Source organism: Stenella coeruleoalba (assembly GCF_951394435.1).
Source record: "Stenella coeruleoalba genome assembly, chromosome: 18".
NCBI classification, from domain to species: domain Eukaryota; kingdom Metazoa; phylum Chordata; class Mammalia; order Artiodactyla; family Delphinidae; genus Stenella; species Stenella coeruleoalba.
Window position 1 is genome coordinate 10737543 of NC_137164.1, and position 14429 is coordinate 10751971.

General features: G+C 38.5%; 1 protein-coding gene across 13 annotated transcripts in view; it reads right to left on the reverse strand.

Annotated features, from left to right (window-relative positions):
• Positions 1 to 14429, reverse strand: part of LOC307176463 (uncharacterized protein) — a 496599-nt gene that overhangs the window by 370545 nt on the left and 111625 nt on the right. For 2 of the 13 annotated variants that reach the window (XR_013824776.1, XR_013824777.1), the window contains exon 1: positions 8244 to 8527. The exons of the other annotated variants lie outside the window; for them this stretch is intronic. The gene's annotated coding sequence lies outside the window, so the exon portion shown is untranslated. Of the gene's footprint in view, positions 1 to 8243; positions 8528 to 14429 lie in introns of those variants that run through there. 13 annotated transcript variants of the gene reach the window in all.

The window sequence follows — 14429 nt, forward strand, 5'->3', positions numbered from 1 at the left end:
AATTATCCTATTTGGGTGTGCTGTCAGTATCACAAGCAGCCCTGACTGATGCATCTTCTAGGGATAGGCCCCACGTAGAAAGAGGTACCACCATCGAGCTGGTACCTCTCATAACATAAGGGGTAGCAAGTCTGAGTCTCACTAGGTAGCAATGCCAGGACCCCTTAGAAGGGAGATTCGTGCCTCTGAAAAAGCTGTTTTCATTTATATCTTCTGGGAACCAAACTGGCCCCTAACCACTGAAACCAAAGGGTGCATTTTAAAGTTGTTTCTGAGGAAAAAAAAAAAAAAAAAGCTTCCCTTCTGAGCCTTAGTGAAGTGGTTTTAGGGCAGTAAAGGCCATTATACTTTAGCAAAAACAACTGCATCAAGTTATAACATTTGTGCTGAGTGGTGAAAAACATTCCAGTAGCCTCTATAGCATATCTGAATTACAGAGAGAAAAAGCTAAGAAATAAGATGCTTAGTATCCTCCCCTCAATTCAGAAATTACTGAAATTTGTAACCATATGAGGAGAAAATCAACAGAATAAGCAAATTTCCCTCACAAGCAGAAAGAGCCTAAGATTTACTCTGATTTTTAATTCAATTTGATATGTATTATAGTACTTGTTAAGGCCCTTCTGTAAACTAATATTCAGGAAAAGAGAAGGTATTTGGAATTGGAAAGAACATCGTATGTCCAGGTATAAATCTTTTCAGTATTGTCGGGCCTAGAAAGGGGAAAATTATATAATGGAATATGCAAGAGAGGGCTGGAGGTCCTTACACAGATGCAAGTTGATTAAAATTAGCACTTCATGAAATTGCTTTCTTTTTTTTTTCTATTAGATGAAAAGTGATTCTAAGTGGGACACAGCTATAAAAGTAAAAAGTCCTCATTTTTCAATCTACACTAAAGGTTCTTTCCATGTGTGACCTTATTTGGTCCTTTAACCTAAGATTATAATATGTGAAGAACTTTAAACATGTTTTTCCTTTTGCTAGTTTTGGTTCTTATGAAAAACTGCCAAGATTATCTGAGGGCAGAATAACTAGCATAGTAGAGAATTCAAACCCCAAGCTCAGGACTTACCAAATCCACATAGCTTTGGACAAACTACTTAATTTTCTGAGTCACAGATTTATCTTTAAGGTTTTGTCCTAAGTTGCTGAGAGGATTAGGTAAGCGCACACCTATGTAGCACCTTTTACAGTGTCTGCCACTGTGCACATGGCAACTCAGTAGCAGTTACTGTCACGATCAGTGTCCATGAGTGACATTAGATTCAGTGGCAGTGCTGTTATTCAACTCTGCAAACTTTGGCTGTACACCGATGAGACGCTAGGTGCCCGCAGGAGTTTCTAATTGTGTAAGTACACAAATAACTTGAGTCAATTTGATTTGAAAACAGTAGAGGTTACAGCCAAGCAGGAATTTTAATTGAAGTTGAAATTCCCTTGGATTGCTGATTCAGATCTATTACTACCATAATACTGCAGAGCCTGTGACCTGGTACTGCTGAAAAAATCATCCTGAAAGATGTAAAGGGTCTGTTTTAAGACTACTTTGTTCCATTAGTATTTCCACGATAATATACTCTTCTGAGTACCTTCTTCATATTAAGCTAATTGGTGCACCATCCTACCAACTTTGCCAATTACCCCCAAGTACCTTCTATCATGTGCTTAGGTTGTTTCTATTTAAGCCACATCTGTTCTGCTGACTCACCATCATCAGAAGTACATGCTGCCTATCACTGACATTTCTTAGAGACACACAAATTGGACTGAAGCACTGGCAATTAATATTTCTACTCTTCTCTGCATGACATATATACAATATTAAAGTGGTACTTTTCTTGTGTAGAAATGAAATTAAACTATGGGAAAAAAGCAGGATTTTTGAGACCAAAATCAATGACAGGTGCACTTTCCAGATAGGCTTGTAAAGGAGAAGAAAAGACTAAGGCATAATGTAGTACTTTTTAAAAATCACCCTTTTTTCTCTCCCAAAAGAGCTTAAGGCAGGAGGTAGAATAGGATCTATGACATTATATCATTGTAAAAATCCTTAAAAGAATATAATGATTATTTTATCACTTAAATGTTTTTATCACTTAAAATTAACCAAATATAATTTATGATTGAAAAATCACAGTACTAGGAGCCCCAAATTCATCAGCCTCAGTTAAGCCCAAACCTTAGCAAACCTCTTTAGAACCATACAATAGTTATTATGCATGGTTACGGCATGGTATGTAACCACACAATGGTTATCATGGCAACATAATACCGAAGTTCCTAAATGGCATCTAAGCCCATACCTGACTGTTAGAAGTTTCCCTCTTCACACCCTTCTCTCCTAAGGAGCACAATACGGACTCCATCCTCTCCCTGTGCCCCACCTCGGCACCCTTCCTCCTCACCTCCTTCAGATCTTTACTCAGGCATCACTTCCATGAGTGTTTCCTTGGTCGCCTTTCCTAAAAATGCTACCACTCCCCATCCCCCCTTCCTGCTTGATTCTTCTTAGCACTTTCCATCATTGAACACACTATCACACATCTCAACAGCCCTTGTCTCCATCTAATATGTAAACACCTCTTGTTTATAATCTACCTCCTCCTACTAGAATGTAAGGGTAATCAGAGATTTTTATGTTTTGTTCATTGCTATACTTCCAGGCCTAGTGCAGTGCCTGGTACATAATAAATGTCAAATATTTTTGTTGAATGAGTGAAAGAGACCTTCTCTTCCTGAATGTGGAAATCTACATTTCCTTGTAAGTTCCCTGGGGCCAATTACAGGAGAATATTGTACTCAGAAAATTAACAAAAACTTAAGGAAAAAGGAGGGCTGCTCGTCCTGATTCAATGTCATATTGAATCACTGTCTGATAGACCCGTGCAGGGATTATTTAATTCTCCATGGGACTGTATCTTTGTCATACCATTTACTGTTGATTAGGGTTCAGATGCTGTGAAGTTACAGTGTAACTGTCAGATTTTTGTCTGATAGAGATTAAATGATTTCTGTGAAGAAGAAAAAGTAACCCCAAAGGTTATACTTTAATTGCATTTTTGGACATAAAACAACTTTGTATCTACCTGGCAATCTTTTCTTTTTCATTGTCTTTAAATGCACTGTACCTCAAATGAATTTTGAACCAGCTTTACCACTTCGCTGGTTCCCTCATCAATGAGTTAAGTAAATCTTTAACATGTGTTTATGTTTATTCTATATTTGTATGAGTCATATTTTAACATTTTAAAGATAATATTTTGGCAGTTTGGGGGGCCGTACCACAAAGAGCCTCAAATGGATGATGGGTATCAGGTGAAAAGCAGAAAATCTGGTTTGTTTGTATTTTTGTTTCTTTTTCAGGTTGTCTGCAAGCTCAAGTCAGTTTTTTAAAGTGCCCACTGTAAAGCGGAATAACTCTTTACAATTTGGGCCACTTGTTTTTTGTGATTTTGAGTTTACTTCTGACCTATGGCTGATGTTATAGAACTGAATAGTCAAGCTGTTTGTCCAGCTGTTTGTCATTGAAAATACCTTTTCCTCTTGTTGCCAGAGACTGAAATACATAACTACACTGGGCAAGTATTAATAAAATAGATATAAAGCCTCATAAAGGAGCTCTGTTTTCATTGTGTTGTAAATAATGATAAGCCCTTACATAAATCTAATATTACCAGAATTCCTGAAAAGTAAACTAAACTTCTGATACTTTAAATATGCTATCACCCATACCCCAAATCCACAAACCAACCACTAGCTAGCATAAAAACTGCTAGCTCAGAAGCATTTTTATAAAATAACCCAACTTTACGTAATCAAAGTAAATCTTTGGACATATTAGACTTGTTTGATCACTTTGGTTTAAAAGCAGCTATATGTCTTCTCCCTGAATTTATCTATGTAGAGTATGATGCAAGAAAACATTTCACAGTAGATCTTTTTTCTCATGAGTAAACAATTTCATCTGAATTCCTCAAAACTCATATATGGGTTTACTGATCAGACAAGCCAACACATTTCATAAAAATTTGGGGTTATGAAAAACATAAAATTATTATTGAATAGTGATTGTGTTCTATAGTACATCAGCTTATACATAATTTTCAAGATCTTAAGATAATATTGAGTTAATAAAAAATCTTTGGATATCTGGATAATTTTTTTTAATTTTATTGAAGTATTATAGATTTACAATGTTGTATTAATTTCTGCTGTACAGTAAAGTGATTCAGTTATACAAAGATAATTTCTAATAAGATAAATACTGTAACATTGGTCTGAAAACATAGTTTTTATATATATATATATAAAATATGAAAAACCCTGCTTAATATAAACTCAAGATAAAGCCACATTGCAACATAAGAGGCAAAGATTATAAATATATATATATATCTCGTCTCAAGTTTGAGACATATATATGTATATTTTCATATCTATCTCTCATATAATATGTTGCAATGTGGCTATACCTTGAGGTTATGTTAAGCAGGGGGTTCTCAACAGAGGTACTGTCGGCATTTTGGACAAGATAATTCTTTGCTGTGCAGGACTATCCTGTGCATTGCAGAATATCCACATCCCTGGCCTCTATCCACTAGATGCCATTAGCACTACCCCTCCCCTCCAAGTCATAACAATCAAAAATGTCACCAAACGTTAACAAACATCTCCTGGAGAAAAAAATTAGAACCACCGTGTTAATGAAGGTGTTTGTTTTTGCCATTTTAACAATGTGATAAAATGATCCACATGACTATTGGAAGGCATATTAGGTTTACTCTTCTGACTTTCTAAAATGCTTAAATTTGAAAGATCGACTCCTCATCCCCCCACCTCGTTCTGTCTGTAAGTAGAAGTTAGCTCCTTCAGCTAAAAGTTGAAACTAATATGGGTGATTAAGAGTCTGGTAGGAAAAGAGTGGCAGAGAAATATCACTGTGTATAAAAGGTAATGGAGTGTTTATTAAGAAAAAAGGAGAGGAATTTGTCCTAAAACTAAGCATATTATTCCAAAATGGGAATGCAAATAGTGAAGGTTCAAACTTGAATGAATATATAAAATTGAAGAGGAAATACAGAAAATGATTTTGCCGCCTTGGTTTGTAATAAACACAAATAAGAAACCTAAAAATAAGCAAGGATACATGTTCAAAATTTGGCAAAGTTGGCTCCGTTTTGATGAAGTAATTCATGTTTTAAATAAAGAAATAATTATTTTAATCCTTTATGGCCCAATATTATGTTAATACAAAATTAGAATCTGGTCTTCTTTCCATTAAAATTGATCTTGGAGTATTTGGTCTGCTCTTAACAAGGAGCAGGAAAGGTTATTATTTATCATCTATGTAATCTTCTCTTGATATCAGAGATTCCATATCTCACTAAAATAATTTTCTGTACTTTGGCTGATTTACTAATGTTCTTTATTATTAAAAAAAATTCTCACTGAAAGAGCCAAAGTCATGGTATTTAATATTTTCCATTGTCACTCTGATTAAAAAGTAGTTCAGCTAAAACTATTCATGTACTCGAGCATCTACGATACTCTGTTAGTAAAGGACCAAATTTCCCCAAACTTTCGATTTTTTTCTTTCAAGAGCAGATTCTAAAATCGGGGGAAAAAAAATTCAAGGTGTCTTTTATACCTAAACTATATTTGGGGTTTTCCAGAGGGCTCCTGAAAATCACAAAGATTTGGGGTTTTTTTTTTTTTTTAACTTACGTGTCAATTTCCTATTGCTCCTATAAAAAAATCATCACAGACTTGGCTTAAAACAACACAAATATATCCCCTTTCAGTTCTGGAGGTCAGAAGTCCAAAACAAGCTTGAATAGACTAAAATCAGGATGTTGGCAGGAATGGTTCCTGCTGGAGGTTCTGGGGGGAGAATACACTTCCTTACCTTTTTCAGCTTCTAGTGCCCACCCATATCCCTTGGCTTATGGCCCCTTGGTCCGTCAGCAAAGCAAACCACTCCAACCTCTGGCTCCATCATCACACCACGTTCTCTTCTCTTTTATGTAACCCTTATGATTATACTGGGCTCACTCAGATAACTCAGAGCAATCTTCCGTCTCAAAACCCTTAATTTGTCTTTTAAGGTAACGTATTTTATGTCCTGGGGATTAGGACATGAAGATCTTTGGAAGCCCATTATCCAGCCTACCACACCTTACAAAAAGGAGTACCAGAAATAATTAGGTCATCTATTTGTTGACCATGAGCATGTAGCCCCCAGACCTAGTGGAGCCTGAGGATTGACAATGTTAACTCATTTTTTTTTTTTTTTTTTTTTTGCAGTACGCGGGCCTCTCACTGCTGGGGCCTCTCCCGTTGCGGAGCACAGGCTCCGGACGCGCAGGCTCAGCGGCCATGGCTCACGGGCCCAGCTGCTCCGCAGCATGTAGGATCTTCCCAGACTGGGGACAGGAACCCATGTCGCCTGCACCTGCAGGCGGACTCTCAACCACTGCGCCACCAGGGAAGCCCCGATAATGTTAACTCTTGGGACACTACCCTGTTACCTCACCATCAACCAATCAGAGAATTGTTCACGAGCTGATCACACACCCTGTGACTCGACTCCCTCATCTTTAAAAAGGGGAGCTCACGTCTTTTGAGCATGCGCCACCCGCTTCTCCATGTGTGGCCCTTGCAATAATCCTTTCTGCGCTCCATACTCTGACTTTTGGTTTGTTTGGCCTCACTGCGAATCGGGCACATGGACTTGGGTTCACAACACCCGGAAGGACAACCCTTAACTGTCTGTATCTCTGCCCTAAGACACTTCCTTTTGTTCTCTGTGAGCTATTTTATTTTTTAGGCTCTGAAAGCAAGGCTTTTAGTCAGCTGAAGTCATCTTAGTTAGATCCCTTAAAGCCATCACAGAGACATATGCAAATATATGCAAATACGGTACACAACGGAGTAATTAAAATAAAATCTAGTAGCCTTAAATAGACACCAAATAACAGTCCTAGGAGAGGCAATTAATTCTATTGTTTACAACCACTCCCTTTGTTAGCTGATTTTTTTTCCCAAGAGACAAATCATTTTTTTTGCTTCTCTGATAGAAAGACAAAAACCATTGCATTTATTATCTGCTTCATTTTGTCTGGAAAAGCACAGCCAAACAACCCCTATTAACAAGAGGAAAAATAAGTCAGAAGTGGGCCACAGCTTGGAAGGCTTTCAGAGTCTGGCCGCTGCTCACACTTCAGCCTCTTCTCATCCCCCGACCCCCTGTCTCAACTCTCAGCTCCTTCTACATGGAATTCCTGGCGGTTCCACAATCCTACCAGCAACCAGTCCCCCACCAGGGGTAATTCCTACGTCAGAAGACAGTCCTCGCCTTCTGACGGAGCACAGAACCCAGTCAGGGAAAGAGACAAATACGCAGCTAATTATATCACCCAGGATGCTGAGCGCAATGCTGGAGATGTGAACAGAGCATAGTGGGGGCGTGAACAGGAGCACCTGTGGGAGTAGGTGGGCGGGTGGGCGGTCAGAGAAGAGCCTGAAAGATGTTACAGGTGAGCTGAGGACTGAAGGAGGTATAGGAAGCAAGCCCTGGTAGAGCGAAGACCTAAAATACATGATTTTATCATCTCTATTTGGAAGAACTACTGGGGGTTATGGGTGTGAAACACCAAGTGTAAGGCCAGGAGGTACAAGAGAATGAGGCTCCGGAGGCAGAGTGGCCAGAGCCTGGGGCGCTGGGTTTGCCACTGTTAAAAGTTGCACTCAGGTATGCCAAAAGTTTAAGAGTTTATCTGAGCAAAAATCACTTCCAATCCGGCAGCACCAAACCAGAAGTGGTTAGGAATGCTCCGTCAACAGGGGCTGGGCAGAGATTTTTATAGAGAAAAGGCAGAGTAAGGAAATTGACTGTCTATAGCTTGGGATAAACTTTTCTTCTAGGGTGGAGACCACCTGTCTGCACTTTCACAGATGGAAAGAGGGGCCAAGACTAAAGGAGCAGATCCTCAATTCGGCGGCTGTTTCGGTAATACCTGGGCGGCACTGTGGTGGCTTTAGCGGAGGCAGCAGCAGTGCATGAGAGAGGGGGGACACATTTAAAAGATACTAAGGATGGAGGGAATTAACTGGACTGATGATTTAGAGAAAGTGCTGGGATGAGAAAGGAGTCAAAGTCAATTCCCAATTGTCACCGGTAAAGCCCATTAACAATTCCCGGGAAATAAAAATAGAATCTGGGTAATAAAATAAAGTCTAACCTTTTTTTTTTCTTCTTGTTCTTCGTGCTCAGTCTAGTTTCACTGGCTCGTAGGGTGCTGCATGCAGAGGCCGCGTTCCCAGGTGGCCTCTTCAGACCCAAGCTCCCAGGTGTGAAACGACTGCGCCAGCACCCCAACTTAGGCTGTGCGCAGAAGAGCCTAGGACGACCCTCAACCCAAAATGGCGGCGGACGCCGGGCTCTGCGATCTGGAGCTTAAGAGGCACACACTGGGCCCGCCCAGCGAGGGGCCCGCCCAGCGAGAACCCCGCCCCCTGCCCGCTGACGGGATCCCTGGAGAGCAGCCCCGCCCACAGCCTATCGGGGACAGCGTTTAAGCTCACGCCTCTCCGTTCTTTGATAGAATAAAACTTTCCTTTCCTTCTGAAGCGAACTCGGTCTCACTCTGTTGGCTCGAGTGACACCAGGCAGGAGGACCCTTGTTGGGGCCTGACTTGAAAGGGTTGATAACAGAATTTTCATGCTTGGCAACTCTATAGGTACTGGTGTCTGCACTTAAAGAGGAGCACAGGGGCTTCCCTGGTGGCGCAGTGGTTGGGAGTCCGCCTGCCAATACAGGGGACACAGGTTCGTGCCCCAGTCCGGGAAGATCCCACATGCTGCGGAGCAGCTGGGCCCGTGAGCCATGGCCGCTGAGCCTGCGCGTCCGGAGCCTGTGCTCCGCAACGGGAGAGGCCACTGCAGTGAGAGGCCCGCATACCGCCAAAAAAAAAAAAAAAAAAAGAGGAGCACAGGAACAGGATTTGGGTTTGGAGCGCTGTTGAGTAGCATATTAAATGTATTTAGAAATACGTGCTTAAGGAGCAGAAGGCAGATGGTTAGTAGGTTCTGGCACTTGGATGGTCACGTGGATTATGTGTAAGGGGACATAGCAGTAGGGGCAAAGAGACCCCATAAGGGGCTAGTCAGCAGTTCAGGGGGGAAAAAAAAAAGTGATGGCTGAAGTAGGGCAGTGACAGCAAGGATTTAGAAGTGACAGATTCAAGACATATTTAGGAAGTAAGTTGTTTTTTTCCCTCTTCATTCTTTAACAGTTCAAACATTATTCATAAGCCCAAGACAACGTTAATTGCTTTTATGGAATGAGTAATCACAAACTAGAAAAAATTTGGATAGTGAAGTCTTTGGCTTGTGTTGTTAATGTCTTTTTTCCATTATGATGTCTAGAACCTCCTTAAAGTTCATGAAAGAAATATGCTAAAGGAGTATTCCGGCTACCTTATTTTCTGGGAGTAATAGGCGTTATTTACCCAAGTCACTTAGCTAATTGGTAGCAGAGCTAGAGCTAAAATCCTTCTGGTTTCTAATATGGTACTGATTTCTCAACTTGGTGTATACTTGTAAATATTTAAAACGGCCTTCTAAAGATTTGCAGAACGTCAGAGAAGCTACACTTTAAACAATCCATCCTTATCCCCAAAGGTACATTAGAGCTAAAATCACAAAATTAATGGTTACTTACTTACCCAGAATCAATACATTCCTTGGCTAAGATGAGTAACTGTTTTTGGACGTAACATAAAAGAGATCTGGAGAAGCCAATGCACCTGAGTGCTGTTGATAGATGGAAAGAGGAGGCTGGGGAGGCTGCAGCAGGACACAAGGGCTGAGGCCAGCTTCAGCCAAGCCAGGTCTTAAAACTGGTGGCCTGGCCAGCCCCAGGCAGGGGTGGAGATAGGAAATTAGTAACTGAGCCATGAGCTTAAGAACCTAGAGTTTGGAAACCTTCAGGACACCCAGTTTCCTAGTCTGGGTCCCCATATTCTAGGTTTCCTCTAAATTCGGACCAACCTCTTCATCAAACATTTTAAAATTGATTAGCCATATGTGAATGTTACAAGCTAGGAGTAGAAATCCACCCAAGAACCTGATATTCTAAAGAAAAGCCTATAATCAAAAGGATGCTGTGGCCCTAGTTTGGAAGGAAAAATATGTAATGTATATAGGTTATAAAAATCCCTAAAATAGGTCAGGTTTATTCAAATTATTTTATCAAGAAATGAGAAAATCATACAGATGTACTGATATAATGCATCTAAATTGAAATGCCACATTCTTTATGAGCCACTGCCACTTACAAACGATGTCAAGAACAAGTGTTCACTAAATGCTTTCCTTTTAGAAGCTGTCTTAATGTGAAAGTGAAATACCATATACACTCACTGTTCCCATGGTAACTATTTTCTTACTAAATGGAACTGGCATAATCAGCATTTAAGACCTTCTATTTCCTGAAATGTTCATCTTATGTGAATGTCTTTTATATACAAGTTACATGTAGTGTCTTCCCCTTTTATTTTCTTCTTTTAATTAAAACTAATTTTGTTAAATTTGGTGGCTCTCTATAGGAAAACTAATGTGGTGTATTTGTTGCTCTATTGTTTACAAGATAGATTCCTTTAATATTTTACTGTTTTCTAATAAAAACTGGCATACTTCTTTTCCTATACTGTTGAGAATTCAGAGCTTCTTTAAACATAATTCAGTTAATATATGTCCTAGATGTGCTTGGTAAATACTACAAGAAATGCTTTGTCTGTGTTAAAAGATAAGTTTCAGAAAAAGTAGAACAATGTCTCTCATAAATAAATGAAAATGCATACGTGTTTAAAATTTTTATTTTACTCATTATGTGAGAGTCTCTCTCCATGACATCTGAGCCCTTTTCTCAACTAGATCTCAACCTCTGGCCCTAGTCCTTGATAGGATGGCACAGACCAATTTTAGCAAGAATCTTGTTATGTCCATTTAGAGAGAATCTCCATCCTTGATATCTGATAACCCTGGCCTGTCTTCAAGAAGAATCCTGTTAAGTCAGTTTAGCAAGAATCCCTCTACCCTTGATGTCCCTGCTTATTAACTTTTCATCTGCTCACCCGCTCACTCAGCTAGTTGGCTATAAATCCCCAGCTGTCTTTGCTGTATTTGGAGTTGAGCTCAGTACCTCTCCCCTATTGCAATAGTCTTGACACCTATCATAATAGTCCTGAATAGACTCTTCCTTACCATTTTAACGTGTCAGAATATTTTTTTTTTCTTTAACATAGGCAAATGTTAAAACCAGTTCAAAGGAAAAATCAAAAAGCACAAACTTGAGGGAGTAAAGGAATCAAATTGTAAATGGGGGCAAAACTGGTTTTTCTCAAGGGGCAGGGAAGTCTACTGGACAAGACAGAGTTTGCATATCTGTCAATTCCCTACAGTTTGCAAACCCTGCAAAATAGCTCAAAGACGATGATCTAGAATTTGTTGTAGGGCTAGAGGAAGAAAACTGGGAAGATGGATAATACTTCATTTTCCACTGAAGTATAATTTTTGTTTCTGGAGTTGAGCATAGTGACGATAGAACAAGTCACACTGTAAATTCCTATTAGCAACAGCTCTGCAATCATACTCTCCCAGAACCCAAAGCATGACTTCTCATAATTCAGGCTCAGAAACAATTAACTGTGAAAAAGTTGGGAAAAAGTAGATATTTAACTCCAACAGGTCCTCTATGCAGTACAATCTATACACTTTTGAGGAGAGTCCAGTCCCATGACAATCCTTACTTACAAGGCTGATGTAGTAAAGACCATATAGGATCACTCAATATGACCAATAAAGATACAAAATAGGTTAATATTCTCATTAGTAAACATATTTTTGAATTTTAAGAAAAACACATTAGAAGGAGAATGGAATCTAGCTAGATAGAAAAGAAAGTGCTGGGGAGATTAACTTGAGTTCTTAATATTAATTCACTTAAGTAATTATATCATTGCACTTATTCATACTGTCTTATATAAACTTTTTAAAAAATATATTTTGACCCTACTTCATACAGCACAGAGACTGTCTATACCACCCTGGTCTCCTCCACAGAACCCAGTGCTTTGCACGTACTATATGTTGGCTGAGTGCCTGAGTCGAATGAAACTCAACGAAGGCTTCTCTGTATGTAAAGTGCCATTTCCCAGACATGTTGCTTTCTATGGCCCTAATTTAATTTAAAATGTCATTTTTAGATAATATTACTGGCTATCATTTTTTGAGCACTGATTATGTGCCAGGCTCTGTGCTAAGCGTTTTACATTTACTATTTCATTTAATCTCTGTAACAACCCTATGAGGTTATTATTCTCCTTTTACCAGAGGTATAATGGGATTAAGTTTTACTATTGTGCAGACCTACTGAACATACACACGCATTTTGTCTTCTGCACTATCATCATTTTTCTGGGATTAAACCCAGTCCCCCCACCCCCATTTCTAACCTCTACGTTTTGGGCCATTAAAAGGGGGGCAGGTGTCCACTTAAGGAAGTTTGAATGGGGCTCCACAAGTCTTGGGGTGTACCTTCTGCTAAGTGATCCACAGGCAATTATAGCCATCTGTGGAAGGAGACCCTCACACCCAAGTGAGAGACAGCTCACCTGACCCCTCAGCTCAGACACTGTGAAGTGATTATTCCAAATGCAGGTGGCCTGCAGGTGCTAGCCCATCTTCCTGAGAGTAAAGGTCACTAGGTCCTCCTCCTTTTAGGCCCACTGACCTCCTCTAAGGACAGGCCACACACCCCACCCAAGCACAAGCCAACATTTTATTGATCTCCCTGGGCCAGGGTAGAATGAGTCTGATCTCTTCTTTTTCTAATAAATTGTTATGATACCAACATCTCTCGATTTTTAAGAAGCATTTTTTTTTTCACTCTCAAACAAACTAAGCTCTTGAGAAGGAAAAGTCTTGATTTTAGAAACTACTGTTTCTGATATGGGCTTCAGGTATTGCTTTAGAATTCAAAAATTGAATATCCTTCTTGTGCCTTCTTAAGAGAAGAATCCAAATTCTCCTGAGACTGTTTGGAGGCCTCTGACTGAATTGCAGGGGTGGGTAAACATTTTCTGTTAGAGGCCAGATAGTAATATTTTAAAATTTGTGGGCCACAGAAACTCTGTGTCACATAATCATCAATTTTTTTTACAACATTTTAAAAGTATAAAAACAATTCTTAGCTAGAGTGCTTTTGTAATTTCAAGGGCTTCACTTTGCTAATCTGAATTGTAAGAAGAGACGTGTTCAAGACATTCGTTTGGCTATTTGTCTATTTTGAGCTCAAATCAGTTAAGAATGTCATGGCCATTGAGAAGTGCGTATCCGGACTTGTGAATTTTGTATTTCTGCATGTTTGACCCATGGCTGAAATTTTAAAATTCAAATAATAATAATTCAATAATAAGCTCTTTTTCAAACATATAAATATGTTTATATATCTTTTCTGAATCTTTGTATGTCTATAATTTAGAAGAACCTTTACTTCTTGAGTGAGTGTGTAATATTAATAAATTAGATTATAAAGTCTCTTCAATTAAAGGAGCTCTATTCTGATTGGCTTATAGAGATAAATAGTACTTACATGAGTTGAATATTCCTAAAATTCCCAGAAATTAAGGAAACTTCACTAATAATTTCAGTGTGCTAAAAATAGATATTCTTAATGAAACTAACTCAAATATTTTAAGAATTAAAGTTCATATAATTTAGATAAATTTTTTCAAATGAGACTAATTTAATATTGTTGGTTTAGTAAAAACAGTTAAATCTTCTCTGTGATACCAGCATTAAGTATCGTACAAGATTACATTTTGATTTTACTTTGGTATGTTCTTCCTAAATTTATATAGGTTTACTTATGGAAAAAGCTAATATTACTTCTACTAAATGTTTAAGATTATGAATGATGCAAACTTGTGTTTAATTAAACTAAATCATTATTCTAAAAACTTTATTTCAATATTAATTATATCTTATAATATGTCAGCTTAATGATAGTTTCCAAGATTTTTAGATCATTTAAAATCTTGAACTGATGCTAAATTGAGTAAATTAATGGATATTCATTAAATACCAGATCATTTCTAAATAAGATGGGATACTGAAGCATTAATTACTAAGCATAATTATAAGTTTATATTCTTTTTATCTCATTTTTTGAGGGTATGGAGAATCTATATATTTGGGGTGTTTTAATGAATGTGTTCATTTTTCTCCATTTCAAAACCTGTACTATAAAGAATATGTAGGAAATAGGAAGTTATAGAGGTTCAATAAAAAGGAAATTTATTCACTCTGGTCAGAGCTAGCTATGGTTTGATGGTTTTATTTGTAAGATTTTCACAAAGAGCTT